This window comes from Heteronotia binoei, chromosome 13 (genome assembly GCF_032191835.1).
Source record: "Heteronotia binoei isolate CCM8104 ecotype False Entrance Well chromosome 13, APGP_CSIRO_Hbin_v1, whole genome shotgun sequence".
Classification (NCBI taxonomy): Eukaryota; Metazoa; Chordata; class Lepidosauria; order Squamata; family Gekkonidae; genus Heteronotia; species Heteronotia binoei.
The window spans coordinates 16,949,536-16,974,497 of record NC_083235.1 but is presented as its reverse complement, the minus strand read 5'-3'; the positions used below and the strand labels follow the sequence as shown (position 1 = coordinate 16,974,497).

General features: G+C 49.4%; 1 protein-coding gene and 1 non-coding gene across 3 annotated transcripts in view; both read left to right on the top strand.

The window, feature by feature from the left end:
* LOC132581590 (caM kinase-like vesicle-associated protein) overlaps window positions 1-24,962 on the top strand; it is a 177,256-nt gene that overhangs the window by 119,951 nt on the left and 32,343 nt on the right. The window lies entirely within an intron of this gene.
* TRNAL-GAG (transfer RNA leucine (anticodon GAG)) lies at window positions 2,630-2,700 on the top strand. Its single transcript has one exon. It is a non-coding gene; the product is annotated as a tRNA-Leu (tRNA).

The following is a 24,962-nucleotide window of genomic DNA, read 5'->3' as shown; positions in this document are numbered from 1 at the left end:
GCTCCACCCCCAATGTCTCCTGGCTCCGCCCCCAAAGTTCCCAGATATTTCTTGAATTGGACTTGGCAACCCTATTTGACCTAGTGTGCTATTTATGTCTGGGAGTCACGAACAGGGAGGGTAGCTAAGGGCATGGATTACGGAAGGCGAGGCAGGACAATGGGGTTGACTTAACGGGCGATCCAGGACGCCTCTCCTGGTGCCTATGCAGAGATGAAAGCAGCTGGTCTGCCAGCTCCCCCCTCCCCCAATGTTCTAATCTGATGTTTGCTTTCAAGTTGGTTTGCTGGGAAAAACAAGGAGAAAGGCTCTTTCTTTCCCCACCCCCAGCCAGACTTCCTTTTTCAAACTGTGCATCCCACATCAGTAGTTCTCCATTTTAAAATATCACCCGCTTCTAAGCGTACTCTGCTTTCGAGGACCCGCTCGCAAAGTAACTCCCTGTTTCTTGCCCGCTATCCCTTGAAGCCAAAAATGATGAGGGGCCGCGGCTTAGCAGAAGAGCCTCTGCTTTGCATGTGGAAGGTCCCAGGTTCAATCCCCAGCATCTCAAAGAAGAAAAAGAAGAAGACCATAGATTTATACCCCGTCCTACTCCCTGAATCAGAGTCTCAGAGTGGCTTACAATCTCCTTTATCTTCCTCCCCCACAACAGACACCCTGTGAGATAGGTGGAGCTGAGAGAGCTCTCCCATAAACTGCCCTTTCAAGGACAACTCCTGCGAGAGCTATGGCTGACCCAAGGCCATTCCAGCAGTTGTAAGTGGAGAAGTGCAGAATCAAACCCGGTTCTCTCAGATAAGAGTCCGCACACTTCACCACTACACCAAACTGGCTCTCTGAAAGCTCATCCAGCAGCAGCTCGGGAAACTTTTAAACCAGACTGAATTTTAGCCACAGATGTAAAACCTCTAGTCTGTGAATAAAAGAAATCACTCAACATCTATTCCTCATAGCCTCACTGGTCACTGTAACCTGAGTCACAAGAACTTAAGAAACATTAAGAACATAAGAAGAGCCACGCTGGATCAGACCAGCGGTCTGTCAAGTCCACCATTATGTTCACACAGTGGCCAACCAGCTATTACTGTACATTAACCAAGATGAAACAAACAAGACTATGAAGATAGATCAAGATGGGGTAGCCATATTAGTCTGTCTGTAGCTGTAGAAAAGAGCAAGAGTCCAGGAGCACATATTGTGTGGCTCTCGAAGCCCCCACTGCCCTGTCAGCCGGCTTGGAGGAGACGTCTGTTTCTTTAAATCACTTCCTCAAGCCAAACCAGCTGGCAGCACGCTCTCAAGCATGGGGCCAACATTTAAAGTTGCTTTCTTTCCACCCCCATCTATTTCCTTCCTTCCTTCCCTCCCTCTTTCCTTCCTTGAAGCTCTCAAACATCTGACGTTTATTCCACGTGGCTCTTATGTGAAGCAAGTTTGGCCACCCCTGTGAAAGAGTAACAAAATTTATAGCACGGGATGAGCTTTCATGAGTCACTGCTCACTTCTTCAGAATTTGAAGTTTTTCAGTATTAACTGATGTTAAATTGCTGCATTTTTTTTCTTTTAGGAGTTGTCCTTGAAAGGGCAGCTGCTGTGAGAGCCCTCTCAGCCCCACCCACCTCACAGGGTGTCTGTCGTGGGGGGAGAAGATAAAGGAGACTGTAAGCCGCACTGAGTCTCTGATTCAGAGAGAAGGGCAGGGTATAAATCTGCAATTCTTCTTCTTTTTTCTGTTCTAGCTGCCATGCTGCCTGGTGGTGCCGGAAAGTGCCACCAAGTTGCAGCTGACTTATGATGACCCCATAGGACTTTCAAGGCAAGAGACCTTCAGAGGTGGTCTGCCCTTGCCTGCCTCTGCAGAGCAGCCCTGGTATTCCTTGGTGGTTTCTGATGCAAGTACTGGTCAGGACCAACCCCGGTTAACTTCCAGGCCAGGGCCCCGAGCTGACTAGAGAAGGAAATTATATTTACTCATACAGGGCTTTTTTTTGAGCCAGGAGAGCCAGTTTGGTGTAGCGGTTAAGTGTGCGGACTCTTATCTGGGAGAACCGGGTTTGATTCCCCACTCCTCCACTTGCACCTGCTAGCATGGCCTTGGGTCAGCCATTGCTCTGGCAGAGGTTGTCCTTGAAAGGGCAGCTGCAGTGAGAGCCCTCTCCAGCCCCACCCACCTCACAGGGTGTCTGTTGTGGGGGAGGAGGGTAAAGGAGATTGTGAGCCGCTCTGAGACTCTTCAGAGTGGAGGGCGGGATATAAATCCAATATCTTCATCTACCTCACAGGGTGTCTGTTGTGGGGGAGGAAGGGAAAGGAGATTGTGAGCGGCTCTGAGACTCTTCGGAGTGGAGGGCGGGATATAAATCCAGTATCTTCATCTACCTCACAGGGTGTCTGTTGTGGGGGAGGAAGGTAAAGGAGATTGTGAGCCGCTCTGAGACTCTTCGGAGTGGAGGGCGGGATATAAATCCAATATCTTCATCTACCTCACATGGTGTCTGTTGTGGGGGAGGAAGGGAAAGGAGATTGTGAGCCGCTCTGAGACACTTCGGAGTGGAGGGCGGGATATAAATCCAATATCTTCTATCTTCTTTTGGTAGAAAAAGCCCAGCAGGAACTCATTTGGGAGGGACAGTGGCTCAGTGGTAGAGCATCTGCTTGAGAAGCAGAAGGTTCCAGGTTCAATCCCTGGCATCTCCAAAAAAGGGTCCAGGCAAATAGGTGTGAAAAACCTCAGCTTGAGACCCTGGAGAGCCGCTGCCAGTCTGAGACGACAATACTGACTTTGATGGACCCAGGGTTTGATTCAGTATAAGGCAGCTTCATAGGTTCATTTGCTTATTAGGCCACACCCCCTGGCATCACCATTGTTCCACACAGGGCTTTTTATAGAAGAAGCCCAGCAGGAACTCGTCTGCATATTAGGCCACACCCCCTGATACCAAGCCAGCCAGAACTGTTCCTGCTCAAAAAAAGCCCTGCACTCACATGACATCTGTGTTTAGTTGACCTTCTGCTTGAAATGCCGGCGCTTTTTAAGATGCGGCGTTCTATATACATTTTCTACCAGATGGAATCTGCCAGGCATATGTCTTACCCCAAATGGTCTATATCAGGCAAAGTTATAAGTATATATAGAGAAAATATTGCAAAGGTACTGAGGAACTTAAGCATTTCCCCCCAGCCAGGACAAAATAGACCGGGGGGGCAAACTTGTTTAATGTAAGAGCCACACAGAATAAACGTCAGATGTTTGAGAGTCGCAGGACATAAATGTCAGATGTTTGAGAGCTGTAAGTTGAAAGGAAGGAAGGATGGAGGGAAGGAGAAGAAGAAGATATTGGAGTATATCCCACCCTGTACTCTGAATCTCAGAGCAGTCACAATCTCTGTTACCTTCCCCCCCCCCAACAGACACCCTGTGAAGTAGGTGGGGTTGAGAGAGCTCTTACAGCAGCTGTCCTTTCAAGGACAACTCCTACAAGAGCTATGGCTGACCTGAGGCCATTCCAGCAGCTGCAAGTGGAGGAGTGGGGAATCAAACCCAGTTCTCCCAGATAAGAGTCCACACACTTAACCACTACACCAAACTATACGGAAGGAAGGAAAATAGATTGGGGGAGGGAGGAGGGAAAGGAAAGCAACTTTAAATGTATTCTCCAAGCTGCCGGCTGGCTTGATTTGGATAAGTGATTTAAAGAAAGAAATGCCTTCTCCATGCTGGGGGCTTCAAGAGCCACACAATATGTATGGAAGAGCCACATGTTGGCTCCTGAGCCACAGTTTGACCACCCCTGAAATAGACACAGGACATAACTCCATAAGGGCTATTGTGTTGCTGTTGCTTTTTTAAAATGGAGGGGAGGTCCGAGTAGGAGAAATAGATGGCTATTTTAACTCATGTATTATTTCGACTCATGTTTTATTGAGGACGTGTTCTATTTTAAATAATTGTTGCGAGCTGGAATATCAATCTTTCAACTAAATAATTAGAAGCAGAATTGGAATGTACGTAAAGATAGATCGAGATGGGTAGCCATGTTAATTTGTCTGTAGCAATAGAAACTAGCCCCGTGGCACAGAGTGGTAAAGCTGCACTCCTGCAGTCCAAGCTCTGCTCACGACCTGAGCTCGATCCCGGCGGAAGCTGGGTTCAGGTAGCCGGCTCAAGGTTGACTCAGCCGTCCATCCTTCCGAGGTCTGTAAAATGAGTCCCCAGCTTGCTGGGGGGAAAGTGTAGATGACTGGGGAAGGCAATGGCCAAGCACCCCGTAAAAAGTCTGCCAAGAAAATGTCCTGATATGACATCACCCCATGGGTCAGTAAAGACCCGGGGCTTGCACAGAAGACTACCTTTACCTTTAACCTTTCCCTATGTTGGTCTTATGAGGACTAATGTGCAAAGAAGTCCCTGCTACAAAAAAAAAGCCCTGGTTTTAGCTCTCTTTATCTCTAAAAGCCTCCTTTCCTACCGAGCACCTGGTGACCTGGCCAAGCATCTTCATAGTGGAGTTTCAGAAGCAGCTGCTGATATAGCTTTGGAAAGGCCAGCCGTTTCCAAGAGAAAAAGACTGACCATTCCACAGGGCTAGTGCATGTCACTCGCACAAGTAAAACTTTTGCGGGTATCCTGGCTTCCCCATTCTTGAATGGGACATGCCAGCAGGGCTTTCTTGGTAGAAAAAGCCCAGCAGGAACTCAGTTGCATATTAGGCCACACCCCCTGATGTCACCATTGTCCCTCATAGGGCTTTTTAATAGAAAAAGCCCAGCAGGAATTCATTTGCATATTAGGCCACACCCCCTGACACCAAGCTAGCCGGAACTGCGTTCCTGTGCATTTCTGCTAAAAAAAGAAGAAGAAGAAGAAGAAGATATTGGATTTATATCCCGCCCTCCACTCTGAAGAGTCTCAGAGCGGCTCACAATCTCCTTTACCTCCCCCCCCCCCACAACAGGCACCCTGTGAGGTGGGTGGGGTGGAGAGGGCTCTCACAGCAGCTGCCCTTTCAAGGACAACCTCTGCCAGAGCTCTGGCTGACCCACGGCTATTCCAGCAGCTGCAAGCGGAGAAGTGGGGAATCAAACCCGGTTCTCCCAGATAAGAGTCTGCACACTTAACCACTACACCAAACTGGCTGTCTCTACCTGTCTCCTCTCCTCCAACAGACACCCTGTGAGGTGGGTGGGGCTGGAGAGGGCTCTCACAGCAGCTGCCCTTTCAAGGACAACCTCTGCCAGAGCTATGGCTGACCCAAGGCCATGCTAGCAGGTGCAAGTGGAGGAGTGGGGAATCAAACCCGGTTCTCCCAGATAAGAGTCCGCACACTTAACCACTACACCAAACTGGCTCTCCAGCACTGCGTGCCAGCTACCAGACTACCAGCTACCAGCGTCTCTGCTTCCTGTATGCCCCACCTGTCTACCCCACTTGCTGCTTCCTGTCTGCCCCACCTGAAAAAGCCACACTCCCGCGATAGATTCAGACAAGTCAGCCGTGGCAAAAATAGCAAAGAGTCCAGTAGCACCTTTAAGTCGAACACATTTTTATTGCAGCGTAAGCTTTTGAGAAACACAGCTCTGTTTGTCACATCCACTCCTGTGATAGGAAGTTACCCGTTCTCTTGCAAGAGCGGAATTGGTCTGTATGGGTTTAGCCAGGAATCACGTTTGTGCTTTGGTGTGCTCAGGCGAGGTAACACTGAATCCGAGGTTTGGAAGAAAGGACTCATCTTGCAATACAAGACGTTGCATTTGCTCTGAACATTTTATGCGCCTTCTCTGTGGGCTATAGACATGGAAATAATGACTTCCGGTGGGTCTCGGTTCTGAAGGATTGTCTTTCTCTCCTGCGCGCCAGCTGCAGCCTCTGGCTGCCACCTTCTGGCTGTTCCTGCGCTTAAAGTGACCTGCGTCACGTCAACCTGACCCTCTTTCTTTCCCAGAGTGCTCCCCCCAACTTGTGGAATGGGCTCCCTGGACATTTTTTAGGCTGTATCCAGGGCTTTTTTTGAGCAGGAACACAGTTCCAGCTGGCTTGATGTGGTCTAATATGCAAATGAGTTCCTGCTGGGCTTCTTCTGCAAAAAAGCCCTGCGTGAAACAATGGTGGTATCAGGGGTGTGGCCTAATATGCAAATGAGTTCCTGCTGGGCTTCTTCTGCGGGGGGGACCGTGTGTAAAACAATGGTGATGTCAGGGGTGTGGCCTAATATGCAAATGAGTTCCTGCTAGATCTTTTCTACTGAAAAAAACCTTGGCTGTATCTATTTGTTTGGGGTTTTAACAGAGTTTCAGCTGCAGGCATTTTCACGTAGAGAGGGGATTCACAGGGTTTTCTTGGATTAGGTGTAGTTTTAATTTAACTGGGCATCGCAAGCCACCTTGACCTAGGAGGAACAAATGGAGTATAACTGGGAGAAGCTGTTGCTTGGTGTTAGAGCCTCTTCTTTGCATGCAAAAGGTCCCAGGTTCAATCCCCGGCATCTCCAACTAAAAGGATCAAGCAGTAGGTGATGCGAAAGACCTCAGCCTGAGACCCTGGAGAGCTGCTGCCAGTCTGAATAGACAATCTTGACTTTGCTGGATTAAGGGTCGGTTTCAGTAAAGCAGCTATATGTGAGAGTTCCATTCACGAGAAGGGTCATGGCTCAGGGACAGAGCATCTGCGTGGCATGCAGAAGGTCACAGGTTCAATCCCCGGCATCTTCAGTTAAAAGGAGCAGGTGGATGTGAACGACCTCTAACCTGAGACCCTGGAGAGCTGCTGCCAGTCTGAGTAGACGGTACTGACTTTGATGGATCAAGGGTCTGATTCAGTAGAAGGCAAATTCATGCATCCATGTGTTCATCACAAGAATGTTCACTCGGTGTGTTGACAGATGACAGACATCTTTCCGTATACTTTTGTTTGGTTCTTAGTGTTCGCAGTGCAGTCTCGGGTTCCGGTCAGGGCTGCGCGCACCTCAACTGGTACGTCTGCTTTGTGGACGTGCGAACACTGTGTTCCCAATTTCAGACGCCTGTGTGTGCGCGTGGCCTCGATGTGCCCGGCTTAGCATGTTTGTGCAGCTGAGCATGTTTGTTTACGGCCGTGTCTGCATGCCAATATTCCACATGCAAATGAGCGCTCCATTCTGCATGCACGGTTGTGCACGATGACGGCCTCAGCGGTCTACATATGCAGGCCAATAATTCTGTGTGGATGCGGAACCCTGCTGCGTGCACGGACGATGGCTGTGCAGCTGTGCGTGGCAATGCGCTGGGGAGCTTCCATACCTTGACATTTGCATGTTGCTACTTGGTTACCTTCCTGTGCAACAGCCGTGCCACCCAGGAGTGCGCACCTCCTGCAGTTTACAGATCCATAGCAGCGTGCTGCATGCACAGATCTCCTTCCCTTCATGTCTGCGTGTGTTTGTGTGTGTGTCGCACACTCTCTTTTGCTGGGTGTGGCTGGGCCACCCATCCATCCTCACCCATCAAGTTACCTGCCACTAATGTTTGCTAATGTGTTGCTGTGTTGCCATGGTAACAACTGGCTTCTTGGGGGGGGGGGAGTTTTGCAGCGCCAATAACAGGGTTACAGGAACTTCCCACGGGCTCTCTCTGCCAGCAACAGGTTCTTCTCAGCATCCAGAGCTCTGCGTAGAAGACTGAAGGCTGCTTTTGCTTTGAGGACTGTCAATAATACAGAGCTCAGTTATGGGGGTGGGGAGCCGTCTCCTAAAGGAGGGCGCGTGGTTACACAATGTTGTGTACATCTAAAACGCAAGCTCTGCTCCCAGTAGCATAGGCAAGCTTTGGCTATCCGGGGGGATCACCACATCAAAAACCCCTCTGATCTCCTTGCATGTTCTCCCCCTTACACGTTCCTGCTCCCAGCCCCCCATTTTCTCCTCCCTCTTTCAACAGATCCGCCCCTGGCAACATTGCTTTCATGTTTTTTTTGAAGCGCACCAATAAATTTTTCACCTGCTCTCCTGCTCCTCTGCTGCTTATAAAGTGACAACCTCGCCAGCCCCAGATGCACACATGCACACACACACACACACGCACTCCCTCAATCCCAAACCACACTGCTGTGTGTGATCCTGCACATATATTTTCCCCCCACCACAAAACCTACAGCTGGGATTAGCCAATTGTTTGGTTGTACATTGGCACCCCCTAGTGGAGATAGGCAGGCTCAACATACCAACTCCCCCCCCCCCCCCCCCGCCCCAAACTTTTATACAGAGGAGAGCTTGTGTAATGATCTATGTGTCGGCAGAGCGACTGAAACAGAGATATGGATTTCTGCTCCAGGGTCCCAAATTTGAGGAGGTGTGTGAAAAATATTTGGCACACGTGATCATGGATGTTGTGTAACATCTCTGAAGATTGTGGTGGAGGACAACCTAGGCCCGCTTCTGGCAGAAAGGAAGGAGAGTCGCATCTTCCCAAGGGTCCCTAATTGCATTTGTAACAAAAATTTCAAAACCATTTCTCTTAATTGTTCCTGATTTCCACTGTGTGCTTCTGGAGCTTGTCTGCAACACAATGTACAGACGCATGTACCATCTCTTGTACGCCCACCCACTGAAGGAACAGTGAAATGTATTCCAAGCTTGCATTGTTTCCTGGAACTGCCTTTCTGCATAGTTTAAAATGTGCCATACTTCAGAATTCATTTCCCTAGGAATGAGGCAAGATATCTGCAGTGTTCCTTTCTAAGTCTGCAGACTTCATTGAAGTCAGAACATCAGAAGAGCCCTGCTGGATCAGACCCCTGGTCCATCTAGTCCAGCATCCTGTCCCACGCAGTGATCAACCAGTTCCTCTGGAAGCCTAAAACAGGGCAGAGAGGCCAAGGCCTTCATAAGAACATCAGAAGGACCCTGCTGGATCAGACCAGTGGTCCATCTAGTCCAGCATCCTGTCTCACACAATGGCCAGCCAGTTCCTCTGGAGGGCCAACAACAGGGCAGAGAGGCCTAGGCCTTCATAAGAACATCAGAAGAGACCCGCTGGATCAGACCAGTGGTCCATCTACTCCAGCATCCTGTCTCACACAGTAGCCAACCAGTTCCTCTGGAGGGCCAGCAACAGGGCAGAGAGGCCAAGGCCTTCCTAAGAACATCAGAAGAGCCCTGCTGGATCAGACCAGTGGTCCATCTACTCCAGCATCCTGTCTCACACAGTAGCCAACCAGTTCCTCTGGAGGGCCAGCAACAGGGCAGAGAGGCCAAGGCTTTCATAAGAACATCAGAAGAGACCCGCTGGATCAGACCAGTGGTCCATCTACTCCAGCATCCTGTCTCACACAGTAGCCAACCAGTTCCTCTGGAGGGCCAGCAACAGGGCAGAAAGGCCAAGGCCTTCCTAAGAACATCAGAAGAGACCCGCTAGATCAGACCAGTGGTCCGTCTATTCCAGCATCCTATCTCACACAGTGGCCAGCCAGTTCCTCCAGAGGGCCAACAACAGGGTAGAGAGGCCAAGGCCTTCCCTTGATGTTGCCTTCTGGCTCTGGGATTCAGAGACTGACTCTCTCTGAATGTGGAGGTTCCCTTTAGTCACCATGGCTAGTAGCCATGGGTTCATGCCTGCTTAGGATGGGGAAGGGTCATGGCTCAGTGGTAGAGCATCTCCTTGGCATACAGAAAGCCCCAGTCTCAATCCCCCAGCACCTCCAGTAAAAAGGATCAGGTAGTGAAAGACCTCTACCTGAGACCCTGGAGAACAGTCTCAGCAGACAATCTTGGTTTTGATTAGGGTTGCCAATCCCCAGGTGGGGGTAGGGGATCCCCCGGTTTGGAGGCCCTCCTCCCGCTTCAGGGTCATCAGAAAGTGGGGAGAGGGGAGGGAAATGTCTGCTGGGAACTCTATTATTCTCTATGGAGACTGATTCCCATAGAAAATAATGAAGAATTTATCTGCGGGTATCTGAGGCTCTGGCGGGACTGTTTTTTGAGGTAGAGGCACCAAATTTTCAACATAGCATCCAGTGCCTCTCCCCAAATTATTCCCCTAAGTTTCAAAATGATTGGACCAGGGAATCCAGTTCTATGAGCCCCCAAACAAGGTGCCCCTATCCTTCATTATTTCTAATGTAGGGAAGGCATTTAAAAGGTGTGCGGTCCCTTTTATATGTGATGGCCCAAACTCCCTTTGGAGTTCAATGATACTTGTCACATCCTTGCTCCTGGCTCCACCTCCAACATCTCCTGGCTCCACCCCCAAAGTCCCCAGATATTTCTTGAATTGGACTTGGCAACCCTAATTTTGATAGACCAAGGGGCTGATTCAGTATATGGCAGTTTCATGTGTGTACTGCTGGACACCATAGAAAGGGGATCCCAATGGCTTCAGAATGGAGAGCCCTGCTGGATCAGACTGTAGTCCATTTAGTCCAGCATCCTGTCTCACACAGTGGCCAACTAGTTCCTTTGGAGAGTCAACAAGAAGGCACAGAGGCTGAAGCCTTCACAAGAACACCAGAAGAGCCCTGCCAGATCAGACCAGGGGTCCATCCAGTCCAGCATCCTGTCTCACATAGCAGCCCACCAGTTCCTCTGGAGAGCCAACAACAGGAAATATAGGCCGAGGCCTTCATAACAACACAAGAACAGCCCTGCTGGATCAGATCGGTGGTCCATCTGATCCAGTATCCTGTCTCAAACAGTGGCCAACCAGTTCCTCTGGAGGGCCAACAACAGGGCAGAGAGGCCGAGGCCTTCATAACAACACTAGAATAGCCCTGCTGGATCAGACCAGAGGTCCATCTAATCCAGTATCCTGTCTCAAACAGTGGCCAACCTGTTCCTCTGAAAGGCCAACAAAAGGGCAGAGATGCTGAGGCCTTCCACTGATGCTGCTTCTTGACTCTGGGATTCAGAGCCTGAGTGCCTCTGAATATGGAGGTTCTCCTCAGCCACCATGGCTAGTAGCCATTGATAGACATAACCTCCACAAGGTTATCTAATTCTCTATTAGTAGTAGTTAAGTGTGCGGACTCTTATCTGGGAGAACCAAGTTTGATTCCCCACTCCTCCACTTGCACCTGCTGGAATGGCTTTGGGTCAGCCATAGCTCTAGCAGAGGTTGTCCTTGAAAGGGCAGCTGCTGTGAGAGCCCTCTCAGCCCCACCCACCTCACAGGGTGTCTGTTGTGGGGGGAGAAGATATAGGAGATTGTAATCTCTGATTCAGAGAGAAAGGCGGGGTATAAATCTGCAGTCGTCTTCTTCTGTCTAATCCTCTTTTAAAGCTGTTTATTCCTGTGGCCATCACTACATCCTCTGGCAGCAAATTCCACACTGGAATCACTTCCTGTGTCAAGTTGTATTTCCTTTTGTCCATCCCATACCTACTGCCCATCAGCTTACTAGGATGGCCTTGAGTTCTAGTATTTTGGGAGAGGGAGGGAAAGTTCTCTTTGGCCCACTCTCTTCACCCTGCACATAATTCTATCAATCTCTCTCATGTCCCCCCCTCAATTGCCTTTTTCTAAACCGTCTTCCCGCCTGCCACCTTGCGGTTTAAAAAAATAATGAAGTGAGTTCCAACTTGCCGCCCGTCAAGGTGCCCCAAATCTGCCACCTGCGGTCCCAGCACCACTGCCTCATAGGACAACTAGCCCAGATGGCTGGCATCAACTCCCCCCCCACATTGCTTTTTGGCAGGCTGCCTGTCCCTTTAGCAGATTGGACGGATGTGGTTCCTCCATCAGTACCTGCCCAGGATTCCGGCCTGTCATTCAGGTATTAAAAGCAAATGTCACTCTGCCAGGAAACGGTGAGGGAAGGAGTCAGAAGCTCTATAAAGTACTTTCACACACACTCAACGAGGCACTTTCAATTAGGGTTGCCAGTTCAAGAAATATCTGGGGACTTTGGGGGTTGAGCCAGGAGAAAGGTTGTGACAAGCATAACTGAACTCCAAAGGGAGTTCTGGCCATCACATTTAAAGGAACCACACACCTTTTAAATGCCTTCTCTCCATTGGAAATAATGAAAGATAGGGCACCTTCCTCAGTCCAATTTTTGTGAAACATGGAGGGTCTTTTGATGAGAGGTGTTGGATGCTATGCTGCAAATTTGGTACCTCTACCTAAAAAAAAAACCAGCTCCCCCAGAGCCCCAGATACCCATGGATCAATTCTCCATTAATCCCTATAGGAATCGGTCTCCATAGGGAATAATGAGTGCCCAGCAGACATTTTCCTCCCCCCCCCCTGTTTTCTGATGACCCTGAAGCAGGGGGACGGCCTCCAATCCGAGAGATCCCCTGTCCCGACCTGGGGATTGGCAACCCTACTTTCAATGCACTTCCAGTGCACTTTTGAGCTGGATTTTACTGCGTGAAATGGCAAAATGCACTTGCGAGCTGTCACTGAAGTAGATTGAAACTGCGTTATTTAGCCCCCTATGGGTCTCAGCAGCCTGGTTCCTTCAACTGCTACTGGGCATTCAGACTTTTCTGTTCTGGGAAGAGCAGTTTCTGTCAGAGCTCTCTCAGCCCCACCTACCTCATGGGGTGTCTGTTGTGGGGAGGGGATAGGCTTCCCAACCCTCCCGCCCTGGCGGGGGACCCCAGGGTTCGCACCCTCTTCCCCTGCTCCCCAAAAAAACGGAAGCGGGGGGAGGGGGGAAACAGCGCCGGGGAGCATGGCGAGCCGCCTGATCCTGGGCGCCGTGCCGCTGCCACCCCCTCCCCGCATACCGCAGCTGCTCTTCCGAGATGGGCCCAGGCTGAGCCCATCTCGGAGGAGCAGGCAAAACCAGAGAAGGGGAGGGCGAGGCAGGCCAGGAGCATGGCGAGCCGCGAATTCGGGCCCTTCTAGGACCCAGACTTGCGGCTCGCCACACCCCCGGCCCGCCTCCACCCCCCCTCCGCTTCCACCCCAGAGGCGGAGCGGGCGAGGCCACCGCGCCGCTGCTGCCTCTTCTCTGCTCGCCGTGGCTGCTCCTCCGAGATGGGCTCAGGCTGAGCCCATCTCGGAGGAGCAGCCACAGCGAGCGGAGAAGAGGCGGCAGCTGCGGGGCGGCTCGCCGCACTCCCCGGCGCCGTTTCCCCCCTCGCTCCACCCCAGTGTCTCCTGGCTCCACCCCCCAAAGTCTCCAGGCTCCACCCCCAAAGTCCCCAGATATTTCTGGGGTTGGACTTGGCAACCCTAGGAGGGGAAGGGAAGGAGACTGTAAGCCACTCTGAGAGTCCTTTGGGTAGTGAAGGGTGGGGTATAAATCCAATCTCCTCCTCCAGCACCACCTCCACCACCTCCTCCTCCTCTTTCTCCTTCTGTCAGAAATGGCAAACGGGATCAAAAGCTCCATCACAGTTTCATTTCAACCTGAAAATAGTTATTGATTCAAAGACTTGACAGGCTGGCTTTTGATTTGTTTTTTATTTACCAAATTTATGTCCTGCCTTTCTGCCCTCACAAGGGCCACCAAGCCAGCTAACAATTGGAAGCATATGTGAATAAAATCACATTTGAAAATCATGACAATCAGGGTGCCCTTTCCATCATTAAACCAGATTAAAACCAGAGGTAAAAGACATAACAAGAGGAATATGAAACATTGGTCAGGAAGGAGAGACCACTGAGGGAATGCCAAAGGAAACAAACAGGTCTTTGCCTGCTGGTGAAAGAAGGGCAGGGCTTTTTTTGAGCAGGAACGGAAAGGAACGCAGTTCCGGCTGGCTTGGCATCAGGGTGTGTGGCCTAATAGACAAATGAGTTCCTGCTGGGCCTTTTCTTTTAAAAAGCCCTGTGTGAAACAATGGTGATGTCGGGGGGGGTGGCCTAATATGCAAATGAGTTCCTGCTGGACTTATTCTACAAAAAAAAGTCCTGCAGAAAGGGACAGATGCATCTCCCTTGGGGAGAGAGTTCCAGAACTTTGGTGCTGTGGTATAGTGTTACCAGCCTCCAGGTGATGGCTGGAGATCTCCTGGGATTACAAGTGTTCTCCAGTCCACAGAGATCAGTTCCCCTAGAGAAAATGGCTGCTTTGGGAGGTGGACACTATGGCATCAGACCCCAATGAAGCCCCTCCCCTTTTCAAACCCCACCCTCCTCAGGCTCCACCCCCCCAAAAAAATCTCCAGGTCCTCTCCTGGGTTGCCACCTGCCTAACCTCAGAAGATGCAGGCACCCAAAACTGGCCCTCCAAAGATGATTGTAGTGGTCGAGTGGGTCTTTGCCCAACAAAGTAGTTTGGAAGGCAGTTCACAGTAGGGCCAAAATTATTACAATAGGACAGGGGTGGCCAACAGTAGCTCTCCATATGTTTTTTGCCTACAAGCCCCATCAGCCCCAGCCAACATGGCCAATGGCTGATAGGAGTTGTAGGCAAAAAACATCTGGAGAGCTACTGTTGGACACCCCTAAAATATGAGACTTTTAAAAGGGGGGGGGGTGTTCCTCTGGTTCATTATGCACAGGGGTGGAATTCTAGCAAGAGTTCCTTTGCATATTAGGCCACACACCCCTAATGTAGCCAATCCTCTAAGAGCTTACAAAAAAGAGCCTTGTAAATTCTTCTTGGTGGATTGGCTACATCAGGGGTGTATGGCCTAATATGCAAAGGAGCTCCTGCTAGAATTCCACCCCTGATTCTGCATTTATTTTTAAATTTCTCTCCACCTTTTTTTGGTCAATCAGGGATCTCAAAGCACTCCTTCAACTCATAAGAAAACAATAACATTCAAATGGGAAAAAATTAAAAAAATGAAAGGATAAATGAATCACAAAAGCCGGAAATGTCGGATTAGGGTTGCCAGGTCGTTGTTGGAAAATACCTGAGGACTTTGGGGGTGGAGCCAGGAGAGGGTGGGGGTTGGGGAGGGGAGGGGCCTCAGCATGGCACAATGCCATAGAGTCCAGCCTTCCAAACAGCAATTTCCTCCAGGGAGAGCTGATCTCTGCCAGCTGGAGGTCAGTTGTAAAAGGGCCAGATCTCCAGGCTCCACCTTTTCCCAAAGTGGATTTTCTCCAAGGGAACTTATCTCTATTCCATGGAGGCCAGTCATAATTCCAGGGGTTCTCCAGCCATCAACTGGAGGAGGCGCTTTTTACCCCAATACCCCGAGAGCCAGTTTGGTGTAGTGGTTAAGTATGTGGACTCTTATCTTGGAGAACTGAGTTTGATTCCCCACTCCTCTACTTGCAGCTGCTGGAATGGTCTTGGGTCAGCCATAGCTTTTGTAGGAGTTGTCCTTGAAAGGGCAGCTGCTGTAAGAGCTCTCTTAGCTCCACCTGCCTCACAGGGTGTCTGTTGTGGTGAGGGGGGGGGGGAAGTAAAGGAGATTGTGACTGCTCTGAGACTCTGAGATTCAAAGTATAGGGTGGGATATAAATCCAATGTCATCGTCTTCTTCGTCTTCAATAGTGAGTTGGGATGGGCTGCATATGAGCTTCCCAGTGTCACCCTTATGCCATTTTAGGTTGGAAAAACAGAGCGGCGAGGCGAGGGGGTGCTAATTGGTACAAATCAAATTTCAAAATGCACCAGAAGCTCCTGGGATGGGGGGGGAAGCTTTGATCTTTGCTTTGAAATATCAACGGCAGCTGCTCATCAAAGCCTCACCCACTATAAGGTCTAGTGAGAAAGCATGACAGTTCTTTTGTTTAAACCTGGGAGAATGGTTTGGCGTGATGCCAAAGCCAGCTACGTACCCAGTGGGCAAAACATTTACAGCAATTCTAAGCCAAGCAGTGAGACGGGGGTTAAAAAAGTGATATGAATGATCAGAAACTAGTAGAGTTGCCACTGCCAGTCCCCAGTTTGGAGCAGGAATAAAGGCATAAACCTCTGTGAAAACCAGCCTCCAAATTTATACCTAATATTTACTAAGACTGTTGCCAATAAAGGTTTCTCGAGTGTTACCAACAAGATTGGACAAAAATAAATGTTAAAGGAACATCGCCCCGTCACCCAAAGTCGTTCAATAACAAGTCAATGTCCAATTTCCATATAGGAGGGTGCAGGTAGAAATTCCAGCGGTGTAGTTCTCCATGGAGACCGACACTCCAAATGACTTTTTTTGTTCAGCGAGGCACAAGAAATGATTTGCTATGCGGTTGTACTTAGTCCCATGTTTTACTTTTCCTTTGACGAGCTTCCCCAAAATTGCTTCATATTCCAGATGCTGTCGCTTGTAACGTTTTCCATTGGCATGGTCAGTTTTCGCGGAGGTTTATACCTTTATTCCTGCTCCATTATCCGCGTTGTTCTTTGTTGGTTGCACAGTCCCCAGTTTGGGACAGGGGATCCCCTGGTTTGGAGGCCCTTCCGCTGCTTTAGATTTATCAGAAATCGAGGGGGAGGACTGAATGTCAGTCCCCATAGAGTATAATGGAGAATAGATCTGTGGGTATCTGGGGCCAGGCTCAGGGGGGCTGTTTTTTGAGGTAGAGGAAACAAATTTTCCACATAGCATCTGGTACCTCTCCTCAAAACATTTGCCAAGGTTCAAAAAGATTGGACCAGGGGGTCCAATTCTATGAGCCCCAAAAGAAGGTGCCCCCATCCTTCATTATTTCCAAAGGAGGGAAGGCATTTAAAAAGAACTCCGCCTGTTTAAATGTGATGGCCAGAACTCCCTTCGGAGTTCAATCATGCTCGTTCCTGGCACCACCCCCAAAATCTCCTGCCTCCACCCCCAAAGTCCCCAGATATTTCCTGAGTCAGACTTGGCAGTCCTAGAAACTAGAAAGCCAGGACTGTAAGACTGGCTGGTTCATTCAAGTCAAAATGTGAAATTCAGACAGACACAAACACACACAGCAGTCATTTTCTCCTGAGTAACTGATCTCTATAGCTTTAAGGTAGCTGTAATTCCAGAAAATTTGTGGGAAAATCGACTGGTCTCCACAACTCCCTCAGTTTCTCATAACTCTCTTGCTTGTTCACTTCCTCTCCAGTGTGCAACCTTCTTACCAACCTCTCTCCTGGAGTTTCTTGGCTAGGGTTACCAACTTCCGGGTGAGCCGGGAGTTCTCACCAGAGTTATAACTAATCTCCTGACTATATAAATCAGTTCCAATAAAGAAAATAGCAGCTTCAGAGGGCAAATGCTATGAAATATCACCAATTCAAGATGAAATCCCTCCCCAAAGACTCCCTTCTTCAGGCACTGCCCCCAAATCCCCAGGGATGTACCAGGTCAGAATTGGCAGCCCTGTTTTTGGCCCCTCAACTCCAGGTATCTTCTGGCCATCTGCTTCAGGCCATTTGCCTTCTCTGGCTTCTACTTTTGGGAGCAAATGTCTACTGTGTTTTGAGCTTTTTTCAGACGTCCTGTCTCTGAGCCCTTTCCCCAGACAGCAGCCCAGCCCTCAGCCATCTTGTCTGCCTAGTTGGAATGTTCCATTGGAATGTTCTGGAATGTTCCATAACTACACCTGATCTTTCATCCTTCCTGCCAATAGCAGATAGCTTCTTGTGTCCCTAGGCTTCCCTTTTCACTGATTCTTTTTGTGTTTGTTGTTCTCCATCCTCTGACGCTTCCATCTTTCATTCTTGCTGGTTTCAACTCAATGCTGTATCCCCTTCTTTGGACTGTTGTGCCTTTGGTTTCCCTATTCCTCAGCTCCTCTATCCCCTCATCCGATTCAGCTTCCTAGCCAACATCTCCTCTGCCTTGCTAACAGAGTAGTATGCAGGTCCTTCTTCTCAGCCGTATGTTCTTTTTCCCAGCTATATTCTCCTACCCAACCCAACCCAAAAGGGGGGTGTTTGCAAACACTGCCTCCTTAGCGGTTTCTCTCTGTCCAAGTTAGAATGTCTTTGAATGTTCCCTAGCACTACAAAAGCTTGGCCAACAGCTGAAAAAAATGCACAAATATACAGGCAATGGGCATTTTTAACCCCATTCTATAAACAATCTTTGCATGAGAACTCATTTTGATTATTCAAATGATTCTTTTGTTTGTATCTTTTTTTTGTGGGGGACACACACTATCATTCAGCTATCTAGTATATAGATTGATTTTTTAAATTGAATTTTTGGAATTGCCACTCTCGGCATCATCCCCTAGCATGTGTGGGATGCTGGGAGTTTTGTTATCAGGTTGCTGGCAGGTAGATCTGTCCCCGTGCTGTGCTTATGCTCCTTTCAGTGGTACTTTTTCTGACTCTGGCCTCTCTGTGTCTTTATTGTGATACCATGCTGGGACACTGTAAAATGGTTGTTCGAAATGTCATCTGGTCCTTAGGGATTGTTGATTTTATAGTATTCGCTTGGTTTTATTGTTGTGAGTTTTATCTGTTGTAACCCATCCTGAGCCTGCTTGCTGGAAGGGCAAGATAGAAATTAAAGAAATCCACTCCCTTCTTCAGTTTACCCACAAAACAACCCTGCGAGGTAGTTCAGGCCAAAAGTGACTGATATTGTAGGGATTTGAATGTGGGCCATCCAAATCCTCACCTGACACTTTAAACACTACAACAAGAGTCTCTAATCTTTTGGGGCCTGTGGGCCTCTTTAGAATTCTGGCACAACGTGGCGGACACAGCCACAAAATGGCTGCCGCCAGGGTTGCCAAATCCAATTCAAGAAATATCTGGGGACTTTGAGGATGGAGCCAGGAGACTTTGTGAGTGGAGCCAGGAGGCATTGGGGGTGGAGCCAGGAGCAAGGGTGTGACAAACATGATTGAACTCCCAAAGGACGTTCTGGCCATCACATTTAAAGGGACCCCAAACCTTTTAAATGCTTTACCTTATTGGAAATAATGAAGGATAGGAACACCTTCATTGGAGGCTCACAGAATTGGACCCCCTGGTCCAATCTTTTTGAAACTTGGAGGGTGTTTTGGGGAGAGGCACTGGATGCTATGCTGAAAATGTGGTGCCTCTACCTTAAAAAACAGCCCCCTCCAAAGCCCTGGATACCCACAGATCAATTCTCCATTATATCCTATGAGAATCAGTCTCCATAGGGAATAATGCCCAGTAGACATTTCCCTCCCCTCCCCGCTTTCTGATGACCCTGAAGTGGGGGGAGGATCTCCAAACCAGGGGATCCCCTGCCTCCACCTGGGGATTGGCAGCCCTACTGCCGCTGGAGGTGGAGCCAGCTACAAAATGGCTGCCATAGCTTACCTTCAGTTACACAGTGAAGATCTTTGTGCTGTGGCGGCAGCTGCTGCCAAAATAACATCTTTAAATATCTGTACAGCCAATCAGATCTCAAACGGTCAATCAGAAGCCTGACAAAAGCCCCACCTGGCCACACCCCCTTTCTAAAAGTACTTAGCAGGTGTCAGGTGGGGCCATGTTGGAGACACCTGCACTACATTAAGTAGCAACTGGCGGTTAAAAAAAAAAAATACTTGTCCTAATGCTTAGTGACAGAGATGTTGGGGGAGAGTTGGAAGAAAATCTCTAATCTGATTCCTAGAAAACCTCCCTGATTTAAGTATTACAGACATTTATGTGGCTGCCAATGTAATCCTCTCCCTGTTCCTGCATGGTGTTTTTCAGCAAAGTAGTTATAAAGAATAGATTCATTGAAAAGAGCAGGCAGCTGGTCAAGAAAACAAGCCTGAGGGACAAGTTAGTCGGTGTGCGGGGAGCACAAGATATGCAAGACCGATAAAGGCTGAGAAGTTTTACTCTGGGGTAAAATGCAGCTGCTTCGTTCAGGACGCTGAATCGGTTCTTGGAGCCAAAACGGTATGGATCTGTTCTTGAGAGTCAAGATGACTCACGCAGAGTTGGAACACTAACGCAGTCCCCAGATTTCTATGTGACTTCAAGCAAGGAGGAAAAGGAGGGGGGGTGAGAGAGAGCAAAATCACGTCTGTGCCTCTCTGCATGGACAGGAAGCAGCTTCTCTCACAGTTGACACCCCCCGCCCCCCATTGCCAAGAGTCCCTGTGGAGTGCTAAATGCCCATGTGTAGGAGGAATGTTTGTGAGCAGAACTGGGGCAGGTGGGCCTTTTAACGGGTGGGCTGCCGCCCTAGGGAGTCACTAGCAGCTAGCAGCAAACTGAATCTCTGCCTTAATGGTGCAGACCAGGGTCCCCAAGATTTTTGAGACTGCAGGCCCCTTTGGACTTCTGCATGGCAGCCTCCATGTGGGGCCTGGGGAATCTCCCAGAATTGAACCATCTCCAGACTACAGAGATCAGCTCCCTTGGAGAAAAAAAGGATGCTTTGGAGGGTGGACTGTGTGGTGTTGTACTCCACTGGGTTCCTTGTCCTCCCCAGGCTCCATTCCCAAATCTCTAGGAGTTTCCTGAAAAGTAGTGGGCCAGATGCTATAGTGATTCCAGCATAGCTCTTTAATTAGCGAAAACCCAACTGAAAACACATGCAGCTAGCCACAACTATATACACAGAAATTCCACCCCAAACACACCTCCAGCAATAAAAACAATCCAATAGGAAAACAGGTGCGCAGAACCATCATTTGCATGGGCTTCATTCAAATGGATGTTAACTACTTGGCTGGCTCAGCAAGGGCAGCCACTCTGAGTGTAGCTGCAAGGAGCCTCTCAAACAATCGGCTGCATTCAAATGGATATTACCTGATTGGCTGGCTCAGCAAGGGCGGCCAATCTGAATGCAGTTGCAAAGAGCCTCTCCAACAAAGAGTCTTCGTTTGAAGCTCCCAGTGCACTATGTTTCCCAAACTGGTTCTGGCAGGCAATGCTACACCCAGTGGTAGATACCAGTGCTAATTTTGACACAGTGTAGTGAGTGCAGCCCTGTACGGGATATCATAAATAGATCCCTAACGGAAGGGCATTTTCCATCACCGCTTAAAGAGGCGGTGGTTCGTCCCCTCTTGAAAAAAACGTTAGACCCGGCCGAATTGGCACATTACCGGCCGGTCTCGAATTTGCCCTTCTTGGGCAAACTTATTGAGAGGGCAGTGGCGTTGCAGCTACAGGGTTTCCTGGAGGATGCTTCTGTCCTTGATCCCCACCAGTCTGGCTTCCGCCCGGGCCATGGGACAAAGACAGTGCTAGTTGCCCTGGTGGATGACCTTCAATGGCATCTGGATCAAGGTGGCTCGGTGGTGCTGATGTTGTTAGACCTATCGGCAGCATTCAATACGGTCGACCATCGGTTGCTGGCTTGCCATCTTGCCGACGCGGGGATTCAGGGGCTGGCCCTACAATGGCTTTCCTCTTTCCTTGATGGTCGGGGACAAAAGGTGGCGATTGGGGATGAACTGTCCCGGAGACACACGCTTGATTGCGGAGTGCCTCAAGGGGTGGTGCTTTCCCCGATGTTGTTTAACATCTATATGCGCCCCCTTGCCCAGATTGCCCGAAGGTATGGGTTGGGTTGTCATCAGTACGCTGACGACACCCAGCTCTATCTACTTATGGACGGCCTGCCTGTGCCCCAGAAAATTTGGACCGGGCGTTACAGGCAGTGGCTAGGTGGCTTAGGCTGAGTGGATTGAAGCTGAATCTGGCGAAGACAGAGGTCCTTTGCTTGGGTCGTCGTGGCCCAGGAGACGCACAAGGTCAAGAGTTTGGGGGTACTATTGGAGCCTTCACTGACAATGGAGGCTTAGATAGCAGCCACTGCCAAGTCTGCATTTTTTCATCTTAGGCGGGCGAGGCAGTTGGCTCCTTTCCTGGAGCACAACGATCTAGCGACGGTGATTCACGCCACGGTCACCTCGAGGTTGGACTACTGTAATGCTCTCTACATGGGGCTGCCCCTGTGCCGAACCCGGAAGTTGCAGTTAGTGCAGAATGCCGCTGCCCAACTGTTATTAGGGCTCCCAAGATGGGAGCACATTCAGCCGGGGCTCCGGGATCTGCACTGGCTGCCAATAGTATACCGAGTCTGGTGCAAGGTGCTGGTTATTACCTTTAAAGCCCTATATGGCCTGGGACCTGCCTACCTTAGGGACCGTCTCTCCCCACATGATCCCCAGAGAATACTGAGATCGGGTTCTCAAAACCTGCTTGTAATCCCCGGGCCAAAGGAGGCCCGTCTGAAATCTACCAGGGACTGGGCCTTTTCGGTAACGGTGCCTTGCTGGTGGAACCAGCTGCCGGAAGAGGTGAGGGCCCTGCGGGACCTTGGGCAGTTCCGCAGGGCCTGCAAGACAGTCCTCTTCCAGCTGGCTTATAACTAACTGACACTGGAAACTTTGGATGGTTGTAGTGTACATTTTGACAGACCGCTGGTTTCTATGTTTTATTATCTTACTGTTTTAAATTGTTGAAAATTGATGTTTTATAGCTAAACCTATGCTGGATTTTATATGTTGTAAGCCGCCCTGAGCCGCTTCGGTGGGAAGGGCGGGATTAGGGTTGCCAAGTCCAATTCAAGAAATATCTGGGGACTTTGGGGCTGGAGCCAGGAGGCATTGGGGTGGAGCCAAGATCAAGGCTGTGACAAGCATAATTGAACTCCAAAGGGAGTTCTGGCCATCACATTTAAAGAGATGGCGCACCTTTCCAATTCCTTCCTTCCACAGGAAATAATGAAGGATAGGGGTACCTTCTTTTGGGGCACATAGAATTGGACCCCCTGGTCCAATCTTTTTGAAACTTGGGGGGTATTTTGGGTAGAGGCACTAAATGCTATACTGAAAATTTGGTGCTTCTACCCCCAAAAACAGCCCCCCCAGAGCCCCAGATACTCACGGATCAATTCTCCATGATTTTCTATGGGAATAAATCTCCATAGGGAATAATAGAGTTCCCAGCAGACATTTCCCTCCCCTTGCCCCGCTTTCTGACGACCCTGAAATGGGGGGAGGGTCTCCAAATCGGGGGATCCCCTGCCCCCACCTGGGGATTGGCAACCCTAGGCGGGATATAAATTGAAATATAAATAAATAAATAAATAAATAAATAAAATGGCTGCTTCAGGTGGCAGGCCCAGCCACACAATGGCTGCCACAGCTTACCCTCAGTCACTCAGTGAAGATATTTGTGTTGGATGGCAGCTGCTGCTAAAGTGATGCTTGGAAAAATCTCTTCCGCCAATCAGCTTTCCGATGGCTAATCAGAAGCTTTGCTGGACAAAAGCCCAGCTTGCCCTGCCCACTTTAAAAAAACAAAAAAAAAAAACCTTGGTAAATTCTAGGAAATCTAAGTAGGGATGCCAGGCTCCAGATGGGACCTGGGAATCTCTCAGAATTACCGCTCATCTCTAGACTACAGAGACCAGTTCCCAGGGGTGGAACTGTAGCAGGAGCTCTTTTGCATATTAGGCCACACATCTTGGAGGATTGGCTGCATCAGGGGTGTGTGGCCTAATATGCAAAGGAGCTCCTGCTAGAATTTCACTCGTGCCAGTTCCCCTGGAGAAAATGGTGGCTTTGGAGGGTGAACTCTGTGGCACTGTACCCGACTGAGGTCCCTGTCCTCCCCAGGCCCATCCCCAAATCTCCAGGAGTTTCCCAACCTAGATTTGGCAATCCTACCCCCTTCATCCCCTGCTATTGGCCCAGGGGGACCCAGCAACCCTAGTCGGCAGGTACCTTGACAGCCTGGGGAACCTCGCTAGAAACCACTGGTATGAACGTGTTATTCTAGCCTTGTTCCAGGCCTCCTTTTAGCATTGGCACAGGCTGGTTGCTAAGTATGAAAAAGCACTAATGGATAATCATGGCTAGCTAGGGTCCCCATGGCTTTGGGGTGCAGCTTTAGGATTAGCATGGCTTGCGTCTGTGCGTGCTTCCCTCACCCAACCTGCCTCAACCTGTACATTAAAATGCTATTGCAAAATTCCGTAGCAAGGAAGTTGACCATGCTGGGGCTTGTTTTGTAGCAGGAATTCCTTTGCATATTAGGCCACACACCCCTGATGTAGCCAATCCTCCAAAAACTTACAGGGCTCTTAGTACTTACAGGGCCTACTGTAAGCTCCAGGATGATTGGTGTAGTGGTTAAGTGTGCGGAGAGCCAGTTTGGTGTAGTGGTTAAGTGCGCAGACTCTTATCTGGGAGAACCGGGTTTGATTCCCCACTCCTCCACTTGCACCTGCTGGAATGGCCTTGGGTTAGCCATGGCTCTTATAGTAGTTGTCCTTGAAAGGGCAGCTGCTGTGAGAGCCCTCTCAGCCCCACCCACCTCACAGGATGTCTGTTGTGGTGGGGGGGAGATACAGGAGATTGTAAGCCGCTCTGAGTCTCTGATAAAAAAAATCTGTACTCTTCTTTTTCTTTCAGCCCCACCCACCTTACAGAGTGTCTGTTGTGGGGGGAGAAGATATAGGAGATTGTAAGCTGCTCTGAGTCTCTGATTCAGAGAGAAGGGCGGGGTATAAATTTGCAGTCTTCTTTTTCTTTCAGCCCCACCCACCTTACAGAGTGTCTGTTGTGGGGGGAGAAGATATAGGCGATTGTAAGCCGCTGTGAGTCTCTGATTCAGAGAGAAGGGCAGGGTATAAATCTGCAGTCTTCTTCTTCTTTCAGCCTCACCCACCTCACAGGGTGTCTGTTGTGGGGGGAGAAGATATAGGAGATTGTCAGTGTAGCAGGTAAATAACGAAGCCCTACACATTGCTTGGTTTGAAGCGAGGTATTTTACTTTGACATCAAAGTAGAACTTGTCAGCATAAGCTCAAAATGACTAAGTTAAAATCAGCAGCCGTCTGACCATTTTTATTCATCCCCAAAACAAGCAGACAAGCCCCCTCTTATCTAATTCAAATGCTCCACCTCCTGCTTTTCTTCCAGTAATTTCTTGTAGTTTCCCCCTGCTCTGTCCCTCTGTGTCATCAGCAAGAAGCTCCTTCCCTGCGGGGTCCCTGTTATCTTGGATTCACACCCTTAGCCTGTCTGGTTTTAACAGTTTAGCAGAAGCTCCTCTGAGGGGCCTCTTAACAGTCACTCTAAATGTTGCATCAGACATTCTCTTTTGAAGGCACAACCATATTTTCCATTATTATTATTATTGAGGTATTCATTAATTATTCAGGGGTCCCTCTTCATCAGCCGCTCTGAGTCTCTGATTCAGAGAGAAAGGCGGGGTATAAATCTGCAGT